At 40.7% G+C, this 27,612-nt stretch overlaps 1 protein-coding gene across 3 annotated transcripts in view; it reads left to right on the top strand.

Moving 5' to 3' along the window:
- Window positions 1–27,612, top strand: part of LOC128875610 (leucine-rich repeat-containing protein 24-like) — a 312,453-nt gene that overhangs the window by 128,776 nt on the left and 156,065 nt on the right. For all 3 annotated transcript variants that reach the window (XM_054121333.1, XM_054121335.1, XM_054121334.1), the window contains one exon: window positions 7,884–7,923. The gene's annotated coding sequence lies outside the window, so the exon portion shown is untranslated. The remainder of the gene's footprint in view (window positions 1–7,883; window positions 7,924–27,612) is intronic.

The raw sequence follows: 27,612 nt of genomic DNA, 5'->3' as shown, positions 1-27,612 counted from the left end.
ATCTTCGCCGATGCAGTGCTCGATGCAATTTACGTCTCTGCACTTTGCGTGGACGGATATTTTAGCGAAGTTCTTCCCCGACCAGGGGCCCTCGCTATATAACCACTTCCTAGGCGTGTACGTATAAAACTTTCAGACTGGGAGGAACCTACCGACCGGATGCTTCATGCAGATATCTATACATTTATCCCGTCGACCTTTTTCTACCAGCCAGTAAGACGGCGAACCGCGTACTACACTGCTTTAGACGACTTTGCCGCTGGAAAATGGAAAAGGTGTTCTCCGTGCGTATTTCTTGTGGTAGAGTTTGGTTATTATTGAAAGTTTTGATTAAACTACGTAGGAGAGGGTTGCCTGGCAGGGTATACAAAACGATGATTAATTAGAATATATTTAATTTGTTTTATTAGGAATATTATATTTTAAGAATGTGGTAAATGTATGTATTTATTCTATTGCTCTCCTAAAGGTTGCATAGCCTCCACTTCCACTTCCAATCTCATGCACAATAATATTGCCTAATCTATACTATTCTTATTTTATAATTAACGTAGCTAACGAGTACTTAAAATGGTAAAGTGGTAAATATGGATTAATTTAAAATAGATTTTTGGTTAAAATTTAGTGCTGTACTTGTACCAGAACATGCTTCATAAAATTGATGGATAACTAAAATTTGTATAAACAAATATGGAAGTTCGATGACCCAGGCCATAAAGTCTAAGGTATCAGCATATGGCGATGGTTTACGTTAGATTTACGAGGGGTGCGTAACGAGTCACCCTCCTTCGAGGTTCCTACAGACTTCGCATGTTACTATAATCATTTTCTAGTTATGCTTCCAGACGAAACCACTTCCCCCAGGAAAGTATTTCAATATAAACTCAGTCAGATGAAACGACTCCCCATCAAACGTCTACTTTCGGTCTGTATAAAGAACTGCACGGAAAGTATTTCGAGGAAACGTTTAACAAACTCGAAAGATAACAATTGAGTTACTTGCAACTTCGCCTTATCGTTCTCAATTTAACGTGTCGTCGCCGATTAAATCTTACCAGTCACGCAATGTTATAGTCTTGACGTCTGACGGGCTCGGGATCCACATACAAATCAGCGAATGAAGCAATTAATATCAAGAGAGTGCTGTGATGGTTTAATTTTTGTTAACTATTGTTTTGTAGTTTTTCTTTCTAATAGTTTTCAAGCGTGTTTGATGACAATATCGTTTAGCGTTATATATTCACGAGTCCTTAATAGTATTCGATCGAGAGTCTAAGCGCTTTTAAACGTCGCATCGTCATGAATTGTCATGCTTTGTGGAGGAGCAACGAGGACGTCGAATAGGAAAAATACATTAGAATCGGGACCAGCAAGTTTGCCAATTTCGCGGTGCGATTGAGCACAGGGATGTGCTCGGCAAGACGTGAGTAAGCCGCTTTATTACCAGCCGAGCGAAAGTTAAGTCCGCTTTTCGAACCCCTCGAATCTTTCTTCAAGTATCGATTAACTTTCCGACTGCGAGGCTTAGATGCGCGCCCTTAAACAACGAGCACAAAAGGATTTTTAAGAACGCCGCAGTAAATAGGAATCTCACCTTCGAATTTTCGCTAATGCAAAGCTCGAAGACAAAAATTTATGTCTTCGTTCTTACGAAAATCCAACCAATGTTATACTTAGGAGGAACCAAGAATACCTCACCAGAGAGAAAGAAATGGAAGAAACATTCCACAAGGGACGAAAACAGCGGCGAAATGAATCTTCGCGAAGAGAGGAAACGTCTGACGGCAGATCGATGCGGGTGGATAGACGGTTCAAGGCGCGACGTAATAATTTACCAAAGAGTTGGGAAGATAGGTGCGACGGGCGACAATGGCGCCTAGGAAGGTGAAGCGTCAACGACGTGCAGGAATCCCGAGTATTCGTCGAAGGGCCACCGATGGCAGCCGATGAAAGGAGAAACTTCGATCGTTTATCACGCGCGTTTCCAGGCCGAAGTTCCCCTGAAGTTAAACTGTTTGGACGGGCACGAGGCACGCGGATTATGGATCCGAATCGTCGATTGTTATCGCTCGTTCGAAGTTTCCGCCGCTATAATCCTGCGTCTTTGAAGGAACGTTTCGTGCTCGCGCGATTTCTTCACGGTTGCCATGCAAGCTTGCTGATTCGTTGTAACGAGTGGCTTTAAATTATGCACCATCGTTCCCCATTTGCCCCTGTTCTTACGTAGTCGTTTACGTAGTCGCTGTTTCTACCGTGGCCCTTCGTGTTTATCCGCTGAGACATCTTGACCAACCATCTTGGCTTGGATCCTTTGATAAGGGAGGCTCTGCGCCCTGTCTTGATAAACAGTCAATTACTTCATACTTTTTCATCCAACGCATAGTTTTCGTCTTACGTTAAGTAAAATAAGTATCTTACAATAAGTTTCAACTTACGTTCCGGCTGTCTTCCATTAAAACGCGCCACAAACTTTACAGATGACACAATATTTCCTTTAACTCGACTCTGGCGAGTTTTATTGCGAACGGGAGTTGTTTTATTAACGTCACACGGTGTCAAGAAAGGTTTGTTGTTCGCTTGAAGTTAGGTTGGACGAAAGTAAGGTAGAATGAAATCAGTGTCGTCGCGTGGGTAAAGTTTGATGACCTAGCTTCTTCCTGGAATGTGGTTAGAAAGTAACAAAAATGTCTACAATAGTATACGAAATAATGATAGATTCACTTTTCTTTATACAAATTTATTCTATGTTAAACCTATACCGTTTAATTTTAATTTTTTTAGTAATAAAGGAAATCTAACATATTATATATTGTGTACAAATTTTATGAACCTTAAAATAAAATTGATTATATATATAATATAATTCACGTGTGGTGACAGAGTAGGATTAAAGAAATTGCAAGGGAGGATTACCTGAGCTGTCAAGTATTCATTTAATTAAATAAATGAATTATCACCGAAACAATGAAACAAGGATTGGTGATATACCCTTGTGCCTTTGTCCGAATCTCAGTTCATATGTACGTTTGGTTCTGTCTTGTCTACGAGTTATAGAAAGATGTATAGCGCACCAACGTTTCCAAGAATTCTAATTCCATTCGAGCATTCGCGAACACCGTCCGATATTTCATGTACAGCCTTGTCGAGTATCCTTTGAACACTATCTCACAGCATTCTATGAATCATTTCAGTTCGTTCTGTTGATAACAGCCCAACAGGTTGAGAATTTATGGTTCCGTTCCAAGTGATTTCTGCATACTACTCGTAACCTTCATCGTAAAGCCTCCTAACTGTTTTAACCGGAATGCATTCCTAGAATATGAAACTAGGCAATAGGAGAATTATGAACGCGTATCGAAGAGAAAATATTCTCATTAATTTACTTTTGAGTCGACTCCGTATCGTTGGATGAAAAAGTTTCTTCTCCTCGGTTAATTAAGCATAAACGAGCTCAGAACATTGTATTCTTAAGCGTTCTCCTCTTCATAAGTTTTTGCACTGTGCTAATTAACCTTGTTGGCATTTGCATTGCTTTACTCTGCGTTTCTTGCCAAACACTCAGCTTCTTTCAGACGTTTTCCAAGGATGTTGGCGTCTTGGTCTCGTTAGCTGAGCGTGTATTGGCAAATATCGTTCTTCTGGTTGAACATGGCGCGTCCGTAGCTATTCCTTGATACTGGAAGAAAGAAATCGCCCGTTGTAGGTCGGAGCAATTAATCAAATTCGCGAAACGGGGTGACGTCGGGCGCTTTGAATATTCAGCTGATACCGTGCTATGAAGAAAAGTAAAGTATATTCGTTTCATCAATTAATGACTTTCTCCACGCACGGGAGACACGGTGGATCAAAGTTCCTCGCGAATCCTTTTCCTTTCTCTACAAATAAAATGTTAATGGATCGTTCCGATGTACTGGATTGATGGATACGAGGTCCTTCAGATATTTAACTCTTTGAGTGCGAGATGTAATTTTCATACATATCCGAAAAATGCCAGACAATTTTAAGCAAAGATACATGATTGTAACCAAAAATGTATATTTCGGTCAATTTTATTTTAAGGTTCATAAAATTTGTACACAATATATAATATGTTAGATTTCCTTTATTACTAAAAAAATTAAAATTAAACGGTATAGGTTTAACATAGAATAAATTTGTATAAAGAAAATATTTTCATAAAAACTTGAATTTGAATTTTGTTTATAAAGAAACATAATTTTTTGTCTTTTAAAATGAATTTTTTCATATATCTTTTCTTTATTCATAAGTTTTATACGTAAACATATGATTTTGAAATAAGCGTTCACATACAATTATGCTCTTTTAGACACAATCGATGGATGCCTTTTTTGCATATTGATCAAATAAGACAGGACCTTTTTTATTGGGCCTCCATCCTTATTGGAGCGTACAATACAATTTTTTTAATGAGTTATTGGACTTACAGCTTCGAGCAGCGTCATATCGCTCTTGTTCCTTTCTTTGCAAATGTATGGAGGAGCGATATTTCACTCAAAGGGTTAAGGAGCTCTGTCCGGAGATTTTCCTGTAAGTTATTTCTAGGATTACAATTGATGCTTGCAAGTTAAGAATGCAAACCTTCAACGATTTTCTCGACATACAAGTTTTGCTTCAATTTTATTCTTCCCGAGTTGGACGATTATACAGTAAAATGTACGAATCATTAATTAAGCAAGAACTCCTGATGCCGCGACGCTGACTAAACTCGCTTTTATTGTCTGTCCCCATTTGTTTGTTCGTGTAACGTTCCCATTATACAGGCCAAACATAACGCGAAACGTAGCGTTCCCTGTATCGCGTAACCTGATTCACCGCATAATAGCACCGCTAATAATCGTAGCGGTGGATTGATATACCGCGTGTAAAATGCGGCTTTTCCCCAGCTGTGCGATCTCATATACGAAATGATCAGCATCCTTATCGGTAGGAATTTCACACCGGTGTACAGTGTGATATTTCAGCGATCTAGCGGGACAAACGGTAATTTTCGAAATGTTCACATAAGTTTTAAAGAAACATCACACTGTGCGGAAGTTCTTAACTTTTTTAATCTCACTATGAAGTATAGAACTCGAATTGATTAATTTAATACTACATCTGAGGTGTGTATGATTCTCTGGTGCAACAATCGTGATTAAAAATATTTAATTACATTTGCAGAAAATATTCCTGTGCAATTTGATTATATTTGAGACAAGGAGGCGTGCATTAAAAAAGATGCAATCATTGAAACTAGGTGTCGGCACGAAGAGTTTCATAAACCACTGTATTGTGTACTCGGGTCGATAAAAGTTACACGGATCTCGGCCGCGTGTTACACGAAATTGCCTAGATCCTGGAAATCGTCCAGATCGTTGCACGAATTGAATGATTAATAGAAAGAAATATTACTGTACAGCCATAATACTAAATTGCAATCACGAAACGTATACTTTGCGAACGTTTCGTCTTAAACAAGATCAGAAACGCAACCGGAAAGTCCTTTTTCGCGAGTACTGGCGTTAAAGGGACCTTCTGACATGATTATGTGAAAGCGACACTGCGAAAGATAATATTTATAACTGCTGAAAATAATCGAGGATTATTGTAGTCGCTGGATGCACCAGCTTACTTAGCTTGTACCTTTTTGTGACGATGTAGATAAAATTCGATAGGATTGTTTTCCTTCTACGAAGCCTATCAATGTGTACGTTTCTTTATCGTTTGTTGAATATTGTGTAGACATTGATGTCGAAAGGAATATCGTGTTCGATGATCGCGTATCTCGAGCAGAACAAGTATGACTAGATACGCGGTCAGATAAGTGGGTAGATTGTCTGATAGGCAGTGTGCTAATGTCGCTATTCGTGTTATACATACACATAGAGTCACTAGTGTTTATATCACGATAATTTACCACGGAACATACATACTACTTAGGATCAAAATTAGTGGGTCTCTCAATGCCACAACATAGACGAAAACTTGGATGAAACTAGACTGAAACTGTAAATAATGGGTATTTAGAACTTTTTATTTCTTTACATGAACTTACAAAATCTTGAAACACGAACGCAAGTGGAAATAGCGAGTTATGGTCAGACACTCCCCAAGCACAATCGTGCCTCAAGTATGTATGTTCAAAGCCCAATCTCTTGAAAACGAAGCCCCTTATGACAAAACTGAACACTATCTTTTCCATTCATTTTTTTCACGCAGAATGACCACGTTGTCGCTCGGACCTCCAACTACTGAAATACTCTATATAATATTTAAATAAAATTTCTCTCGTACGTGGACAACGCGAATAAACTCTGGTGCACAAAGTGAATGGTTGCGGCGCAGAGTTGAAATAACACGCTCGCCGTTTCGATCTTAATTACATAACCTCGTATTTATCTTCGGGAGGTGGCAGGCGAGGGGTGAGGGGAGGTGTGAGCGAATCGCGCAGAATCCACGTGATACCCCGAGCGAGGCAATTAAGCTGTGGCGAAGAACGGCGAGAAGCTATTAACTCGGTCAAACGGGCCACGGGCTCGGATTGTTGCTATACTTTCGCGATAATGGAGAATTAATAGAGCCGACGAGGAGGCATAGGGAGTTCGAACCAGGAAAAGTTCTCGATATCCGTCGTCATCGTCTCGTAACACGGACGTGCACCGCGAGACGGTAGACGGTTAATTAAGGAAACCGTTAACTGGGGGGAAGCCGACTTATCTGCGACGATTCGCTGCTAAGTTACCTAACAGAGCAAATGTTTCAGAGTTTCAATCAGTTTTCCCCCCCGGCCTCACTCTTTTTCTTGGCCGTCGTCCTCGAATAGCTACTTTGCAGTCGTTGCCATAAGACGCTCTTGAATGCGATTATAATAAATTCTTCCCTGAAAGTTGCCGAAGTACTCGAATCCGCTTTCGATGATAATGGCCGCGCGGGGAGGGCGGAGAAGGAAGGGAGAGAGCGTCGCGAAGCGGTTCCGTCACCCCGTCTTTCAGCCAGCGATGGCGGGATTACGATTTACATGACAAACCTTAAAGCTCCGTGGCGTTACTTAACGACTTCCTCGCGGGGCTGTATCAGAACCACGGGAACATTGTGCTTCCCCTCGTTTTCCTCGTTAAATAGCCCCCACGGCCACCGTCGTTTGTATTGCTAAGCGTTTTCGAGCGACCCGCGAAAATGAACCCCTTAATAGCCTATGTTTCGTTTTTATAACTTCAACTAACAAATATGGTACACTTTTTTCCTCTTCTATAAAATATCACGAAACGTATAAATCAACGTTTAATCTAAACTAACTGCACCTGGCACGGCCATTTTCAAATCTGCCAGTACGAATGGGTAAAATTTTATTGCGATAATCTAACGAATATAAACACCGCGTTGCGATTTATCTGCTACATTTACTCGATTGGTCAGCTGTTCAGAAAAGCTTTTACGCATTTCCCGTGAAATTTAATTTAGATTTATAATTGAGATCGGACTTTTAATCGAACGAATAACGTATCGAAAGATGTTTACCTTCATAATTATAATATACACTACCGCTCAAAGCAACTGAACCATAAAGACGTACTATAGTATTCCGTTGTATCATATTATTTTTATCTTTCTTATTAAACTTTGTTTTATCCGTAAGTATCTGTGTTCATTATATCACAGCAACATCACGCAACTCCACTTTAATTGATTTCACATATATAAATATATTAATATATTTATCGTTCGTTAGGCGTGTCTGTATATGTAAATCACGGGAGTGTGCGTTAAAGAGCTGAAAAAGACAATGCCCTCGTCTTTTGTCTGTGGATCTAATAGGGCACCGTCGCGTCGTCTATTTTTTCTGGTCGCGTATTTACCGTCTCATTTTGTTTTCTGTGTTGCAGGTGGCTGCTTAGGATCCACCCGTACAGCGACTACATGCAGGTAGGTACATCCACTTTTCATTTACAAGTCGCTTGCGTCAAGTTTTACTTCAGAAGATCCTTATCAACGGAGATATCGGATAATGAGGTTGCAATGAGATTCAAATTAAAGTGGAAACTATTCAAATATTTTACAGATATTCGAATACTACATGCAAGTCTCGAATATCATTAGAGTATTGTTATACATTCTACAGAATGTATAATTATATAATACAGACTAATACAGATACATACAAACATAATACAGAATGTATACTTACATTTCTACAGAATATATTCCGCGACAAAAACGTACGAAAGTCTACACCGATGAGAAGGAATTAATATTCAACAGCTTCAACCGTTCCCGTCTGTAATTGCTTTCCATTTAACGAGATCGGCTAAACAGCGAACGTCCCTCGTGCAACAAACAAATTTGTCCAATATTCTCGTCCATTTTTTTGCCATCGCAAGCTTGGCGTAACCACGAACACGACAAAGGCATCGCGCCAGCGTAAAACGAACGAATCGAACGTTCACAGTTCGCGAAATAGAAAACGGTGAAATGTATAATTTACAAAGCGAAAGTCGTTATGAATAACGTACGAATCCGACCGATTTATTCCGCGTTTCGATAACATAGGATGGGATGTCGTATATTATTCCACGCATTGCTGCAACGAATTAAAACTCTTTTGTACGAATCTGTAAAAGGGTGGTCTGTAATCAGCAAATAATTAAACCTACAAGTAATAAAATAATATTCACAAATCTAGACGACAAAATACAATGGAAATATTATTCTTTAAATTTGACATTAGCGATAAATTTATTAACCAATTTAAAACGAGACAGGTATTGAACTACTCTGTATTTCCAATGAACCACACTGTATAAATCGAAGGGGTGGTAACACGTAATGCAGAAATAATCGGAGCCGCTGGGTGGTGGGTTAACAATTGAATTGACGCTGCGAAAATTGGATATTTCCAACGATCCCTTCGGCATCGCGCATCAATGGAGGGGTAGGGGCGCTATACGTCAAGTGAAATCTCATTGGTCCGTGGAATATTTCCGGTATTTTCCAAAATGCGATTTACTTGTGGCCAAAGTGTCGTTTTTCTGGAAAATCCCATTCAACGTGGGTTATTCAAATATCACTCGATGAACAATGCTTTTCACTTCGCTACTCAGTGATCATAAATTCCATAAAGCTGATCAAAATGGTAGTACTGCAATATTTATTTATTTTCATATTATTTTTCCGGCTGTGCAACCCGAATATTCTCGAAAGTAGAATACAATACCTAAAAATACCTAACATTTGATCAGCAGGAAATTAATTCATATTTCTCTTGACTAACCCAGAAGTTGAATTTTTAGAAACATTTTTGCCCGACTCTTTGGGATTTCCAACAACTACGTCATCACCGCTACGACGGATATCTGGTGGAGTGTCGAACTCCGGTATCCATTAAACGTGGATGGAGGGATCGGGGAGAAGGGAAGGAAATAGAGAAAGAAAATTATTTGTGGGTTGACTCGATAGCTCGATGACGAAGCCAGATAGAACGAGGCCACCGGCGTCGTATCCTATTGAACTTTCGTATCAAAATAGAAAAGAATTGTCTGTATCGTTGAGCTAACGATGCCAGCCATCGTCGCTGGTTCTATCTCCAGGGGTTCGCCTGGAGTCGGGTACGCAAATCGTCCACGAAATGGAAGGATCGTATATTTTTACATCGGTATATTTCTGCTCGATTTAATTAAACGCTCTGCAAACGTTCAGTGAAATGCACAGGGAAGATAATTGAATCTGAAGCGAGATGGATTGCTCGCTTGCGCTTTGCTACCCTTTGTCACCGAGCTTTGTACGGAAGCTTGTCTCTCTAATCGACCAAGCGTTCGCAGTTGGATGGAAAAAGTAGGTCCTTTGATGGAGTATCGATGTGTGTTGCGACGGACATAATTTTAACGAGTTTTGGTGTTAAGTCGACGAGAATTTCGAAGCCCTTCTGTGTTCCTACATTATTAGGTTGGTAGGAAAATAATGTCGGTTTTCGGTCTACGCTTAACTCATGCGGCACCCATTTTTCGAGCTTCTTTGACTTTCCTAGCTGTCTCAGGTGATCAATAACTGTTGGATGGCTTATACCTAACTCGTGTGCAAGTTGTCGAACCGTTGTTCATGGATCAGCTTCAACCAATGCCTTTAATGGGTCGTTGTCGACAAGAGGAGGGCGTCCGCGACCATCTTCATTTTCGAGGCTCTCATCGCCACTTCGAAATTTTTTGAACCAATGCTGCACCGTGCGTTCATTTACGGTATCCTCTCCAAACGCATCGTTGATATTACGAGTCGCAGTTGCAACTTTATGACCCAGTTTATATTCATATAAGAATATTAACACGAACTTGCTTAGTATCCATTGCGAAGTAAATGACTTGAAGTGAGGACAAATTAACAGTAAAAACAAAAGCATACCTATCAGCATGCAGCGCGACATCTCCACTGTAAGATGATATCGTAACGTAAATACAATAAAGTGAAATGTTATCCCAAAACCAAGCGTCAAAGTTCGAAAGTTCGAAAACCGACATTAATTTCTTACCAACCTAATACTTGAAATTTATTTCACGAAGCTAGTGTCTACATTGTCCTACATTGTTTACGAAAATAATTCTCTTTTACGCTTTTGTATATATTTTATACTTTCTTTTCTTTTAGGTTTTATGTAACATTTATTTTGTACTACTTCTTCCTCTTTTGGTCAAGGAAAAACCATTCCAACGTTTCCATTAACTACCCTCGCGTCCCGCCTTCAATCACACCCGTTTGCAGAAGGAAGGCTACTAAGTACCGCGTTCAATCACTCACCAGAAACTTGGCCCTGTAATTATTTCGAACGGAGCATTTGCCGGGTAGTGTATCCGTGATTTAGAGTAGTATTGTCAAGGACAGTCCATTACCATCCCGTTCGTTAAGTGTTCCTCCCTTTCAATTCCACTCGCATCTGCTTCCAGACGGAAAGACGTCGACACGTTTGATCACTGTCGCGAAACTTGATTCCGTAACTGTTTCAAGTAGTGCACCTACTTTTCCAAGCTCTCTGCTTACACGAAGACATTTGCTACCTGTTTTAGCTAATCACACAATTCGATGCCAAATCACAGCATCAACAGGAAACAATACGCGTCTTTTCTTCACACAGGTGCTTGGATTCTGAATTGTTAACAGCTACTATGCAGCAGGGAGTATTCTGTCGGAAGTGAGAACTAGTAGAGGTATCAAAAAGTTTCTGAACTGTATCTATAAAAAGTGACAGACTTACCTGAGATTTTATTAGCCACCATCAAAGTGGTCCCTCTGGGAGTTGACGAAACGGTCCCGGCGATTCTGACATTGTTGGATCGACTTATGAAAGTTTTCTTTCTTCCTGGTATTCAGCAGAATCTTCTTTTGAATTATTATACCTAGTTACTGTCGCGACCAGCGATAACCCAGTTATTATAATCTTAAATTAAACTTATCCACAGGACTTATCCTCAGTCACGTTGGCTTTCGATACTAGCTCCAAGTTCGTACATCCCCCGCGTTTCTTATCCTCCCAAACTCGACAGCTGCGCTACGGTAAACAATGCCCGAAGCCGTTTTCACAGGTCAAGGAGCCGCGAACCGGCTAGGCTCGAGTAAGTCACGTTTTCGCACGTGGGGCCGACACATTCATCATAAAAAGCTCGTTACGGCACCACTTGTTGTCCGAGCCTCAAGCTTTTCGACGTGTCTACCGTGCCAGGAGAGCCTCGCGCCGTCGTTTCCTCCCGCAGCAAATTGAGAATAAAAGTGCCCGTGTTGGATCGCCGTCAATCCTCGTTCCCCTCATCGCGCGTTGTCCTAAACGTTGCCAAACTACGAATTCCATCTTATTTTCTCTTGTTCCGCTTTCATTTCTCCGTGAACGTAGCGTTTCAATCGACGACTGTTGTGCGCATTTACGTTGAGAATTTTTAAAATTTATCCTTTTGAGGTTGTAATACTCAAAAAAATTCGAATTTTTTCATTCCATCTTGTCCCTCGATAAAAAGAGTCCATGATATATTTTCGAAATTTTAGCGTTGCTATGTGACTAATTTCGGAGATTTTCGAGTATGTCATTTTCACGATGAACGTTGATCCATGATTGAGATATAAACTTGGTTAATTATTGAGAACTTCTTCCATTAGTTAACTACTCGAGATTTCGAACGTGATGCACTTTGATTCGAAGCTCGGATATCGGAACTTTGCTATTTTAGTACGTAAATTATATATCTCGTGAAATTCGAGTAATTTCGAAGGCGAGGTTTCGGCGGCTGAAAACAGACGGAACACAGCGTTACGACTCTTCGTTGGGAATCTGGGTAATTAAGGGAAAATCCAGTGTAGTGTTAAAAGCTTAAAAAGTTTCGAGGGACAGAGTGAGCTCTCGAGATATGTCGAAAGAGTTGGCTACTCCACGGATTAACATCAGTTTCGTGAATACGGTTCACGTTTTGTATTCCATGCTTTCAATTACCTTGCGTTCCGAAGTATGAACTTTTCACTTCATTTGCCCAATTACCAGATATTTCACACAGACGTGAAACATGTACGATTGTAGCTTTATGTTTGCTCGGGGTGTGTTGTACAAGACCAAGAAAGATAAAAGTAGGTTAAAATGTCTATCTCCGCGGGAGACTCGTGTTTTAACGGGTCTTTGGTTTGGAGCTAAAGTTTCCTCATTGTGGAATATCGTCTGGGTTTTTCAGAACGAAACTCCCGGAGTCCCTTTGGTGCTCCTGAACGATACTTAGGTGGTCAGGAGTAAAACAAATTTTTTTAAGAAATAGTTTAAACATGAATTCGGATGCGAGTTAGGAAAATGTCTGTAGCTAGAAGCTGGAAAGATAATCTTATGGTTAAAGGGATTGTAGTACTATGTGTGAGAGGAATGTAGATATCCAGTTTCGTAATAGTTTTGCTTACTTCGCAATTCCTTAGAGGGATCGATTTCTTATCTCTGCGCAGCACTGAACGGCGTGTTTGCATTGCGCGAAGTTAGGATACGATAGCGCACGAATATAGTGTGTCTTGTCCTAATATATATTTTATGGTTTCTACAGAACTCATGACTTAAAAGCACTTCGACGCTGAAATATAGCTGCTTGTAAGCAAGTTTGACGAATATACTTATTAATTAATCGCAGACACTCGAAAGATGAATCAGACTCCAACCAGCAAATTGAATTAGAGGCAAAGATGGAAGTAAGGAACACCGTAACCGCCGCTACAGTCGAAGTTTTCGTATCGGAGAGAACTAAGACGCGGTCCCTGTCTCTCAGCGAATTTACGTATATCCCGTTCGTTGACAAACGAGTTCAGGCGGTGATACACCCAACTTGGAGGGACGACGGGTGGTTCGAATCGAGTTCGAAAGTTCATCGCGTTACGCCGCGGAGTAGCGGCCCGTGCAACGGTACGGTGACCGGATCTGTTCGTTCGTGCGTGCGGTTTCGCGTGAGAATCGTATTTTTCCTGCGAAACCAAGATTAATCTTGACCGCAAACGGACCGTCGACACGCGACACGATGGAAACGTTTTTGACCAGCCACTTCGTCCCTTCGAAGAAACGAGAATGGTCCACTGTAGCAAAAACTCTTACAATTAATATTCAATCATGTTGAATTACACAATAGATACTAGTTATAGTTTCTGTTAAAAAAATTATACGGTATATGTGCAAGTTTTATAAAGATTTCTTGTGCATTACTAAATATTGTCTATATAGTCTCTGAATGTATGAAATAGTATGCTTGCTTGTATTGACTAACATATACGTTAGTCAATATATTGAAATACTATACATAATGAATCGATAGAAGGAAAATGTAATGGTTTAATGAAACGATTTTTTTAAGGTTTAGACTCTAAACTTTAGAGGCTCGATCCACTTTTGGGTCTAATGGTTCTCCACGAGCTTGATGCATTCACGATTTACAACGCCTATCGTGCAAATAATTACATGTTACACTAATGACTCCAATTATCGCGCAACACGCTCTTTACCCAATGGCTAGTTTGTTACGCGATCATAATTAATGAACGTTGTATCGAAATATTGATCTCGCGTACGGTTGGGGAAATTCCATCGCGAAAGACAGGAAACTGTGCTGTCCGATTCTGTTGTACAGTGTCGAGTGATCGAAGCTGCGCCGTGACAAAAAGAGCTTTACGGGGGCCAGGACAGTTCGAGGCAGATCGCGATCATGGTTTTCAAATCGGTATTTCGCAGGCTGGGTACACGTTACCGTGGCGGTGCACATCGCAAAACTCGGTTCCTTTTTTATCGTTCATTTTGTCAGCCCGACAGAACGGAGTATAGCCTGCCAGTGGCGCAGTATTCCAGAGATGGATATAAAATAGGTAACGCGGCTGGAACGATAACACACACCCGCGCCCGCGTTCCATTTTGCCTGAATATCGAGTGGCGGGAGCAGGAGCAGTCGACTTCTCGATTGTGTGTTATTGGGTGCTTTCGACGCCTCTGACTCCCAACGTTAAAGTGCGAGGCAGGGGGGCCTCTCTTCACTTTCGCGTTCCATTTTTGCGCGAGACTGGGGAGGCTGGTATATAAACAGGAAAGAATAAGTAAAAGTTTTGGGATTGAACATGCGAGCGTTCATTCGTCACTCTGTGCAGCGTGCTCCGTTGACTGCGCCACATTCCGTGATGGAACACCATTCCGATTTGATTTTCCTCCAGGGATTTCGCTTTACCGTAAATTAACCCTGGAGCAGAGCTGCTCTACGTTCCTCGGCTCGTGGCCCACTGCTAAGTATTATTTATCTATCCACCTGGTTGCTGCTGGTCAATTATTTATTCACTTTACTTGATCCATCTCCCCTGTTACTAAATAATACTAGGGGCATTCAAATACCTGCTTCATACCTTCCACTTTTTACACCATCTCAAAGTTCTGATTTTAATTGATAACACAGTTCCTCCCACGATCCCTTTGATTAATGTTTTGGACAGCTGCGGGAATGAACTATCGAAAAGCACCGAGATTAGGCTGAATTCAGGTCGACCAGAAACGAAGTAAAGAGAACAGCGTTCCTCAGACATTCGATTAGAGGAACTTCCACCCTTCTAAAATGCTCCACCCCTCAACTTGGGATTAAAACTCAGCAGCGATCGCGCTTTAAATAGTAACGTCAGCGATCCTCCAGGCGGACTCGATGGCGGAGCGCGTATGTCGCGTCCGACGATGCGAGAAAGAATGAAAACCGATTAAATTAGATAACGAGAAAACTCGCGGAAACTCCTCGCAAAGTTTTAAATGAAACGTTGGAGCTGGCGTACCGTCGTTTGCAGTCCCGACCTTGATCGAAATAGGACAATCTTTCTGCTGGTACTCGAGACTGGTACTCGTGGCTGAGTTGTTCTTTAGGGGTCGAACACATTATTCGATTCGACGTTAATCAAAAACTGCACTACCTTCTTCGTAAAATATCATCACGCTATTCATTTGGACTTCCGTTATTTAAATGTTCTTGCATATTTGTATAATTTACCTTTCTTTTCCCAGTTCAACAGAATTTCTTTTTGTCTAAAAAGGTTCGTCCTGCATGTATAAATAAAAGCAATCAACTTAAGTTACTCAATGGAATTCTAAACTTTAATTAGGAGTCAGAGAACTTTGAGTGCTCGAAGAATTTGGAGGACTTGGGGGCTCTTGGTTCCCAATAGCGATCGATGTATATTAAAACTATGAACTATGGATTTTGATGCTAGGTACCTTAAATTAAGAACGTGTGCATACATTCCCACGTCGCATGCAAAATTCAAGAACCCGGCCAGAAAATCTTTATCGACATTCTTGCGCTTCCTTGTTCGCCAGCAGACTTCCTTGAGCACCTTGAAGGGGGAAATTACAACTTGGGTACAGCAGCGCACCGGTTTTAAGAGCGACGACGTTTGAATATTAATCATTTAATTAGATGAAAAGCTACGAGGCCGAATGTTGGATTCGTTTGTACTTGGAGCTGGTCGCGCTGGGGAGCTCTCGAGCTATCCTCCCGACGGTTCAGACTTTCTGAATTTTTCCAACACGCGAGCCTTTCGAATCCCTAAACTCAACTCGTGGAACTACTTGAACTCGCAAATGCATCGAACTTATAACTAACTTTTTCATCGTTTCGAGTGTCATAATATCAACAGGTTCGTTAGGAGTGCAATCCAGTATTCTTCAAGACTCCACTTTAATTCCATTCAATGGCGGAGTCCGCTTGAAATAAATAAAAATTTAAATCAATATGTTCCCTAAAGCCCGTTATATACACGCGGAACTTTCGAAGCACTTCTGTCAGGGATGAAGTTTCTTTATACACAAGCACTTATCTTATTTTATTTATAAATTAAATTTTGTGTTTATATTTATAGTGAATTCATCTATTTCAAAAAAATTTCAAATGGTTATTGTATACATATAAATTATTGATGTATTTGATTAATGAAACCATATCATTCAATGCAAAATAATATAGCAAAAGTTTTTTGTAATACATAGCACGATTCCTGCACTGCGTTTGTTCGAATTATTCGCACAGAACGCGTTAATTAATTTCTGAACGCTAACGACACAATTCTGCTTACGCTCCGCAGTTTTTCTCGGAAATATTTTTAATCTATGTATAAAAGCGACAGATTCGAGTGCTCGGACTCCACCCCCGCTTCGTTTCGCTGACGAATTTCATTATACGCGTCGCCATTGCTCTATTTACATAATTTTAATGGATCGCAGCTGGGAATTGAAACACCTCCGCTGCTCGAGGTTGAGAAACACTGGAGCCTGGAAACAAAGATAAAATAGCGAATGAAATGTCAGCGGGAATAGAATGGCGCCAAATTTGGAGAGGAAGATGAAATGTAAACTGGGACGCGAGGATTTCATTTTCTCTTTCTTTCGCAAACGGGTCCGTCACCCGTCGTTTGCTAAACAGAAAATTCTCGAGACAAAGGCCGACTGTTTTGCGAATTAAACATTCACTATTATCGACGACATCCACGTGGAACGCCAACAATCTTTTTCTAGTTTGCGAAACGGGATCGTCATGCACGCTGCTACGCTTTGATGGGATAGACTGATAATCTAATTAACTAGAGCCTTTCGTTTTCGAGAGCATGGTCGTGTTTACGTGTTTTGAAACGGAAATGGAATTTGTGAGCGCGATAACGATCCAATTCAGGTCCACGAGGAAGTTCCCGCAGGTTTTGTTGCAAGATTGAAAAGAGTCTTTTAACTTTCACGTTCAAATTAGTCTTCTTTGCAGGGCTCATCGTTCAATCCTTCTTCTTTATTGTTGGATCGCCATTGAAGAACTGCTGCAGTGTGTCCTCCCTTCTATGAAATTACTATTCATGCAACGCACCCTGTCTGACTCTTGGTCACTCCTTGGATTCTTCTTAGCCAGTTAGACATTAATCTTCTACCTAAAGTAAAATTCTTGTTCGATAACCGCGTGGTGCTCCTGCAGCAATTTGCTCGAGGAATTATCGGGTACGAAATAACGAGATGCACCTTCGGACCTCTTCAAATTCACGAGGGTCGCGGGTCATGAAATTATGCCGACCGTACTGCTCGCTAGAGGTACGCGTGGATTTATTATTGCTGAAAGTTCTCTTATGGGACAATAATTGCACACGACTTTGTATGCGTTCCGTAAAAACGTCAGTGAAACTGTGAAGAATCTAGGGACACATTTTGGAGATCTTCCTGTTGGACGATTGCTTTGCTGGGGCATTGATTCTCAACTTGGAAAGTTATTAGAAACTACATTTCATTACCTCCAACAAGAAATCTTCAAACCACATTATCAAGATTAAGGATCGGACGCACTAAAACAAATCATCGTCGCATCGTCGCTAATAAAACAAAATCATTAAAAAAAAAAGATATTCAGGATGAACATCGATTACAATTTTTGTTCTTTCTTAAAATAAGTTGACCCTAAAAAATTGAAAGAATTAGGGGCAATTGTTCAGTTCCTGGATGTCATAGCTCGCTATTCTTCAAGAATGTCGTGTAATGGGAATGCGGAAAGGCTCTTTGCAGCGCGCGTTCCACCTATTGCCGCGTTTCGGTGAAAATGACCGTAGGAAAAAGCGTCGCAACGGGTGTCCCGCGATTCGTTTGCGGCCGACGTCGCAAAAAAGCCGTCGCTGTTGCACGCCGCTTGCATTCGCGCCGCGCGTCCGCTGCATTATTAATAAACTCCGTGTAACGTCGAAGACAAAGTCACACGCGAAATGCAAATTAGGCATTAGTCATTCCTCCGCCGTGTGTAAATCCGTGGGTGGAACGGTGTGGCGCGGAACACTCTGCAACAGAGAAATGGGGGCAGTAGTGAGGCAAAGTGGCCAGTGTTAGTTTGTCACTACATACTAATGTATTGTTCGACAAATTAGAAAAGATTCGCACGGGTTTCGGTCTGGAGGGTTTATAGATTTTTTATGTAAGAGTAGATCATTCCACGATATCAGTATTAGACAAATTTTATAGCTGGTAGAATTATACATTGAATAGTTATTCGTCGTCACGTGCTACTTGGATATATTTCGTTGTTTAATGGGTCTCGGGAAACCTGTTTATCCCGTGTGTCTTTACTAGTTCGATCCAACGGCTGTGCATAACAATCGAAGTTCTCGCTCTTTATTGCATTTTCCATTGCGTGCGGTGCGTTGCGTGCGTGTCGCAATCAATATTGCAACGGGAGGTGAACCTCGACCACTTAGAATCGCTAATTTATTCCTACGCTAGGGAATATCTTGGGTCTCGGTGCGTGAACTAACGGGTTCGCTTTTGCAAGAATTGTTATCTACCCCCGGGTACGAGCGATAAGAGTATTGGAGACCGAAGAAGTTTGCGGATTGCTGTCGGATTCGTTAAGGGTCACGAAGAGAGAGGGCTACGCCGCGAACCGTGCGTCTTTTCGCGGGAGGGGGAGCAGCATTAATCTTATACTAGCAGCAATTAAGCCTTTCGTTCTTGTAACGTTTCGTTAGCGTTCTATTGGCAAGCTTAGGCGATGCGACTTCGAGAAAGATCGAGATTGCGTTTCTTCTCTGTTCTCCTGGGAGATGACTTTGTTTTGTTAATCAACCCTTTGAATCCCTTAGAGCAATATATTGCTCCTCCATATACTTGCAAAAAGGACCTAAGAGCGATATATCGCTGCTTGAAGCTGTAAGTGCTATAACTTATTAAAAAATCAATTTTGGTTATGTATAACAATTATGAATGAAGAAAAAATAATTGAAAAGATTCGTTTTAACTTTGCTTAAAATTGTCTGGCATCTCACGGATACGTATGAAAATTTCCTCTTGCACTCAAAGAGTTAAGGATATCATTCTTAGGAGGTACCAAATTGTTTAGCCACCTCGATACTCGTACAGTATGAACGTACTCCTTCGGCTTATATCGTCTTCTATTCATGGACACCATTAGAATGGGTTATGAGAAGTTTCTGAAGCTGTCAGTCACAAACAGAGCCACGTTTCGCGCAACACCAGCATACAACCCCGGAAACAATCGCACTTTTATTTACCAAGGAACTGTATCCAGGTTTCGGCGCAACGTTGCCCGCGGCCGTTAGGTAGTTGGAGGAAGATAAAAGGGGTCCCAGGGGGATTCCAATAACCACTGAAACCTTCCTCTGACTCGCGATTTCGCGCACCCAAACGCCGCCGTTCGCGGGGGGCGGTTACTTATTTCACGCATCGGCTAACCCCGACTCGTTCGTTGCTTTCCGTGGCGGCATTCGAACGCAGCCGCCACGATTTCACAGATCGTGCACCGTTTTCGAGCATCTCTCTGATGTCTGTTCCCGTTCGAACGACAGCGTCCTCCGGCGTATCCCATGAACGCGCAGAATAGCCTGCCAGTAGTGACGGGACTGACAAGTGGAATCTATTTGGACGCACTGAAAAATACCCAACAACAGCTCCTCTAAATGGAAAAAAAAATACCTGGGTTCCTGATCAAAATTTGTGTACGTATCTGTGCTTCCCTTGTATTCATTGTAAGCCAAACCAAAATTTTGCAAGTTCATTTATTCTGCATTCTATTGAACGATGCCTGTACTGTCTCTCTTAATATTCATAATACGTTCTTACGCTGTTTCGACGAAATGCCAGTTCATTATCATTTTGTATTATTAGTTATAACTCCTTAATAAAACATTTGAAAGCATTTGTTCATATAACATTTTTTTCTTACTTTTGTGCGTAGAACACGTTAGCACAGTTTGACAGGAAAAAACTAGAACACCCTGTATATGTACTTAAATTTAATAATATTGCTTATTTTTATAACATTAATATTATTAAAAATCTATTTTATCCATTATAAATCGTTTTATGAATTATGTTTATGTAATATTTCATAATTCATATAATAATGGGAGCATGCAATGGGACCGTACTATCTTCGTAATAAATAAGAAAGTATTATGTACTTGCCATGGAAAAGAAACGATTAATAGGCTATCGGTCCGTAAAGTGTTAACGACTGTACTTATTATTCTTATCCCTACTCCAATAATAAAAAATAACGCTGCCCAAAACATTTTTTCTTTCTCATCTTTCTCTCTGAATGCCTAGCAGCGTTCGCGAAAACTAACTGGAAATTCCCTGGAAAATTCCTCGCAACCCAAGAGATCGACGGATTCCCTTTGTTTCCGTCGATACTTGGCCCGGTGATACACTTTTCCGTTCGCCTTTTATACGCGTCGATAAAACATCTTCCAGCTCGCTGTTCTATATTTTCTTATATCCGTCGCATTCTCACTCCCTCCGACAAATTTTTCGCCGATCTTTATCCGGTCCAAGTCCAACAGACATAAATCCGAAGATATATATAGCAGTTTGTCGCATTTCCCGCCACTCCTTCGTCTCGGCCCTCGAGGCTGTAAAAGTATACTGTCGTACTTCGCTTTGCTGTGAATCCTGTTTCTGCGGGAGTATCCGAAATCGCGACATAGTTCGTTTACAGTGAAAACCGATTGATCCGGACGCCAAATCTAGGACAGAGTATGTCGTGTTGGGAGTTAGGTGTAGCAGGTCCTCGAAGGACTTCGTCCTCTGCCGCGAGCTTCGAAAACGATGGACTTTGGAAATGGTCGTTGCAAGGGTTTCGTTATTTACCTTGTTTTATTATCGAGTTAGGGAGAGGATACTTAATGAAGTTAGGGAGTAGTTGGGCAACTTTATTTTTAATTAAGAAGTGTTGCTGTATTAAAAGCATTCGGTTATAAAATGACACGAGGTAATGTTGTTGAAAATACATATATGGGTGATGTGTGTGTTATCGATGTACGTAAACAATAAAGGAACAGACTGTTGTACAAAAACATTAAAACTGACGGACTTTCAAAGGTAACAGGTGTTCTTTATTCAAGTGTGCGCGTTCCGTTATTTACCTTTTAATGTAAAGATTGTTCAATAATTTCAAAAAATGTAATTACTTATCACACGAAAAAAATCAACTTAAGAATGAATTGAAAAATTGAATAATATAGTACAAAATATACAATATACACTAAGTGACTTCCATTTGTTTGAATATTTTTTTATGCACCCAGGAATAAATTTAAAAATATTCCCGCGGGTGTCTCCTTCCATCTACGAATTCTTCTTTATCGCCGAACACAGACCACACGTGCAAACCAAGGAACGATGGAGCCATTAATTCACATCGATCGAGCGCACCCTGGCGAATTTTAGACGCTCCGTGACCCTTCAATCCGGATCATTTATCCTGGCGTCCCGCTCGAAATCGAGACGTCGCATCCGAGGACGGATATTGGCTTTCTGGAATGATCACATGCACGCGTTACGAAGCGTTCCGCGCGTCGATGAGACCGCGATTGCGGGTTGTTCAAGGCGGAGAGTTGCGGTTTTTCGGGGGAAACCGAAATTGTACCCTCGACGAGCGCCAGCGGGAGGAGAATCGCGGTCGCTCTGTCTTTGCGGGGACCAGCTCGAGATTGAATGCCTAGGAAGAAGTTATTGGGACGAGATAGGGTTTTTTTCAAGGTCTCGGCGCGGGAGACAGTTGGCGCCAAGTGTCGATTGTCTTTTGACAGTTACTAGGGTGTAAAATGAGGGATGGCGTGTAAGCATATTTTATCATGTGCTCGTCTGAACTGACGTTCATAGAGAATTGAAATAGAAAGGAATTTAGAGAGTGTCAAGCTTAAAGTGAAAATGTCAGAGAGTAAATGCTATTCTTTATTGGAAATGGGGTATAATGAAATAATAAAATACTAATTTTATTAATTAAAAGTTTTAATTTCATTACTAAATCTCACGAATAAGCTGAGATCTTTTCTCTATGAAGAGCTGGTAAAGACTAACTGATAAACCTTATAGGTAGGAAGAATTTCTAGCTGTATACACTGCAGTTTTCACACATCTAATCAGGCTCTAAGAAACTATAGGAAAGGTCCTCAGTGGTACCAGAGGGCAGGTCATATCCTAAACTTTCTTTTTTCATATTCTGCAGTGACAGATATATACATTGTACATATACTTTGTGTATTTATTTTTGTAGTAAAATAAAAGGTTGAATTATAGTAAATATTTCAACAATCTTCACCAGCTTATTTCTTATCATATTTTCGAATCGAAGAATTCTTTACTTTAACTAGTGAAAGAATGTCGCATTCTTATTTACAAAGAAATTGGAACGCATAAATCGTCCAAGCTGTTACCAGCTCCATTTACGCGAGCATTCGGCGATTATTGACTATAATCAAGACTAGTCCAGGTCTAATCGAGTTTAGTCCAGCCCCGACTCGAGTTTCTTCGGAGATTGCCGTTGAGCGTGATAAAGTATCGCTTGGGCGAAACTCGGAGATGAATCTCGTTTTTAAAGAATATAAACTTTTCAGCCTCTCCCTTTCCACCGTGCTCGGTTCTCTTCGTTTCGGTCCGTGCGTTCGTTTATCTCTTCCGCTTTCTTGGGAATTAATGGAGAAACCTTCCGTTACAGTCGCGAACGTCGGACGAGACGAATAGCCGGCCCCGTTTGATCGTTATCGAGTAAATTCGTTTCAGATTAAACTCCGAAAAGCTTGCTACTAATTGAGTAATTAATTAATACGGGCAAACAAAGTTGCGCAAATTGTGTCGCCGTTAAACTTAATTTAACAGTAGAAACGTTGGAAGACGAATAAAGATCTTTGAAACAAATTATCCTCCACCTCTGATAGAAGCGCATCCAAACTTAATCTTTGTCGCTAACTGAATTTTTTCTTTCTGTTTCAGGTAAGCCACGAACACAAATCCTACACGCCTACTTATCCAGGAAATTTCTCATCGCAGGTACTTATCATAATTACTCATTGTTGACAAGGTAGTACATTATCGCATGAGTACATTAGACACCCATTTCTCAATAGGGATCAATGACGATAATTCAGGATGACATAGGTTATGCTGAATGGCGGATAATCGGGGAAATCGGGACTAATGTATAACATCCTATACAGGACAAGCTAATTAAGATCTTTCGCCTCGGATAGACGTCCTTTCTTACCACATTTTCACAATCTTATTTATTACAAACAGTGTCAGAGGCCTGGCTAAGCTATAGGGTTACGTAATAATGCATTCACCTGGTTTTATCCCTGCCACTCACTCGTTCGCTTATGAAACCACTACCTTAGGGATCTTATTAAAGTTATTAAGATATATATTGATATTTTTATGAAGACATTCACCTAATTTAACGAAATGGATAGGTCGAATCGATTACTTCTCGAAGAACAGAAAGATTTATCCTAAATTTAGACGAAACTGAATCTTTTTTTATTTTTACTCACGAAGACTTGTTTCCTAGATACGTTTTAGCTGTTCCGGCAAGTTAAACATGAACCCTGGCTCGGTTGGAGGTCTTCGTCGTCCTTCCACCGCCTTCCTCGTTTTAAACAGTATCAAATGTCATCTTCCAGCTGGATTAGAGGCTCATGCTACAGCCATCGCCAAGTTTAATCCTCGCCACCCATTTATCCACTCATTAAGCCACCCCTCAGGCCTCATATTAAACTACTGAATAGTTGAGCTGTAGTTGTGCACTTCGTGCATAGCTACCTGGAGACAAATAAAAGATGCTCTCTTAAAGTTCCTGTTCCATAAATTCTAACAACGAAGACTCACAAACGATACGTTCGACAGTCGACGTCTTCGTATCGTCATTAGGAGGGATATACTCAAAGAGGACTTATCCAGAACGCTCGCTTCCGGTGAAACCGTCTTGAAACTCTTAAGCAGCACCTTTAAGGCTTTGCGAACGTCTACTGGTGCTCGAGTAAATCGATAAACTCGGGATCGAGAGCAAATTTCTGGAATGAAGTGTACCTACATAACGGATGCTAATTGTCTCCTCATTATCTCGAGCAAGCTTCACCGAGACGGGGAAAATTTTATTTGAATAATAGAGCACGAATGGAAACTCTGAAATGAAATTTGACTGTCTCTACAGTCGAATTCTGTAAGCATTTTATTGTAAAGTTGTTTCGACCATTTGTATTCATAGTTCTCTTCGCTGCTTCAAAATTGCTCGGCTGTAGTATAGTGAATGAATTGTGAGTAATGTTATAATAATGGACAGGAGAATTTTTCAATGGACTCCCTGCAGTTTCGAACGTAACGCGTCGATGAAAGATAAATACTATCCGGAACGAAGTTCCATAAATTGTTTGGCGTGCACACGTGCAAGGAAAACAGTGCGACTAGAGAATAAAGGCGCAAGAAAATGTGATCTAACGTTTTATATGGATTTAAACAAACATCAACGTCGAAATGAGTCAACACGTGTCACTAAAGATATACTCCAATATGTCTTCCTTTAACCTTTTGCGCTCGAGAGATGACTCTCAGTCACATCTTAACGTGACTCGAGTAAGTAACTCGAGAGTTGCTCTCGGTCACCACATGTTTGCTTGGGTTTAATTTCTTTGGAACTAGATGTGTCAATAAAATATCGTCGAAGTTAATCTAAGCTTAGCATTCGAGGCAATAGAATGCTAAGAAAGTACCTCAAGTTGCTAGTAGATATCAGAAAAATGCCTCGTCTGCAAAGGGTTAATCTCTGGATGAAGAAGTTTCACTGATCAAAATTAACGCTTCGTTTAGTGTTAGGTCGTTAAGAACTTAATGTCGGCTTTCGAATTTTCGGAGTTTGTCGCTTGGTTTTGAAATAACAATTCACTTTATTCTATTACGTTCCAATATCTGTAAAATTACAGTGCAGATGTCGTGCTGCATATTGATAGATATGTTTTTGATTTTACTTTTAATTTGTGGATTTAAATATATAGTTTGAAAACCGACATTATTTTTTTACCAATCTAATAGATATAGTTGACTATATTTGCGGTAAGCGGCTGATCAGGTGATTTGCCCCCTAAAAGTTAACATGTCCCAAACTAATATTCGATGACGTAATTCGTTGTGAAAAAAATTGCCCCAAAAGAGAATTGGCTTGTTATAAGATATATCCTCTTTGAGTCATAAACTATTTATGGGTGGCTGCATGCCAACCCATTTCTCTAAGAGTGCCACTTTGAGCTTCGTGGATTCTTTGGTCTTCCTGTAAAATGCGGGCAACTGACCAAGAATGGAATGCTCCCCTTTACGATCGGGAACGGCTCGACTTTGGGAAAAAGACTTAAACAAGACTATAAAGAGTGTTTTATCGGCGTTCAGGTGCCAGATTTTCACGCTTAACAACAAATTGTTCCCATTCTGTCTCGCAATTCTTCGTGACTTATGTGTTCGCGGACGTGCGGCTGTACTTTTAAAAGTTCTTCTTAATACAAATCTTCTGTACGCTCGTGATGGATGCAGACGAAAGCCTTCTTCAGCATTTTTTAAATATTTATTAAAATCATTGTTCAATAAATGTTCAATTTCCCGTGTCTCATTCTGTACAGCGTTTTCATAATATTTCTAACGTTTTTTTACATCCTTCATTCGACGCCCTCGTTGAGGATCTCCGAAGTAGCGAACCTTCGTCGATCATTATTTTCACTCTTCAATTGTTCGCGTTGCATAGCTGCAAAAAAGCACACACACCGTCGATTCGCGCTTTCAGCAAAGAGGAGACTGCACAAAGGCGACTTCTCGTGTTCGAAAAATTGTGCTTACGTTTGCGCAAAGGATTCACCGGAACGAAACGGAGAGAAGCGAGGCTGGTGCATCCGAAACAGAAGTGCGTCGCGAGGAGAAAGAAGACAGTCATATGTAGTAATAGGATCAAACTAAAATTCCCAGGTCCACCCACATTCACTCAGGTTCAAAGTCTACTCATAAGAAGTCTGTTCATTCTGAAACGAACAGTCTGCACTGAAACGTACATCGTCATACATTAGACTCAAAGAGATTAAGCATGGAGTGCAAGCTCGAAGGGTCCTCTACACCAAAAAAATTCAGTCTGTTCATTTCTAGAACTGACAATCACCTGTGACTACACATGGGTACATTGCATACCAGATTCGAATACATCCAGCGTGGAATGGAAGTTTTAAGCCTTTCAGACCCGGCGTCCACAATTGAGCACACAAAATCGACACTATCGTGTAGGGCGAAGGTCCTTATTTGTGCGCATGAAGAATAACCAATTTTCCTCGAAAACTAAACTATATTAGGATCTTTTTTTTATTTTGTCTATACTAATTTTAGTCAAAGTTAACACTAAGAATTAAATTACATTAGTACGAGAAAAAAAATTCAGTTCTAAAAGGATTAAGTATCTAGTTTTCTCGTAATTTCTGTCAATCTAACTCTATCTAAAAGCATCTGCATCTCGAAATACTTACAGAATTTGAACCCACGCGTTGGTGCTTCATCCCATCGCTAGTTATAGAGCCAACAGGGTCTAAACGAAACGAACAGGAAGAAAATTCACCGTGTTCCATGTTTCTTTTCGATTTATCGTCCCCGTCTACCTCCACTTTACGTCGGTTTCTCAGCTTGAATCGTTCCCCTCTCGTCTCCTCGTTTCATCTTTGACGAGGAAAAGCCCAGAAGATGATTGAACCAAAACGATGGCTTCAAAAGTAAAAACGAATAGAGAGACTGGTTTCTTTTGACGTTTTTTGGCATTTCGATGCTCGAATGCAACGATGAAGTTGAGGATAGTTAAAATTCATCGCATTCATTATTTCATCGTATTTCTCAACATTTTGTTTTATGGAGTTAATCGATTTGTCTAGTGAACGTCTCAATTTACAATCAGACTTCACCTTCCTCATCTCGGAATACAACACAGGAATCTCACTCGGTCGATTATTCTTAACGCGTGGTGTTTCTGGACGAGGCTTTCCGACGACGAAATACTACTTTTAATCGAAGCGTGACTTTCCCTGCAGCAGATGTTTCCTGAAAATAACACTTTCGAACCTTTCGTGTCATAAATCCAGACGCTGAAACGTCCTAACACAATATTCCAAAGTAATGCTCCTGTTGAAAGCTGCAACCGGTCTCACCAGCACGCATAACCGTAAAGCATTCAGTGGCTGCGAAAAGGAAGCAAATCGTTTATGGATACTCCAAAAGTTACTTCGTGCGCCTTTAGCCGACCGTAACAGCCAGCAGACACATTACTTCCAGAGACAGGTCGAATA

This window comes from Hylaeus volcanicus, chromosome 4 (genome assembly GCF_026283585.1).
Source record: "Hylaeus volcanicus isolate JK05 chromosome 4, UHH_iyHylVolc1.0_haploid, whole genome shotgun sequence".
Taxonomy (NCBI): Eukaryota; Metazoa; Arthropoda; class Insecta; order Hymenoptera; family Colletidae; genus Hylaeus; species Hylaeus volcanicus.
Note: the sequence above shows the minus strand (reverse complement) of the source record. Positions and strands in the feature narration are given on the sequence as shown.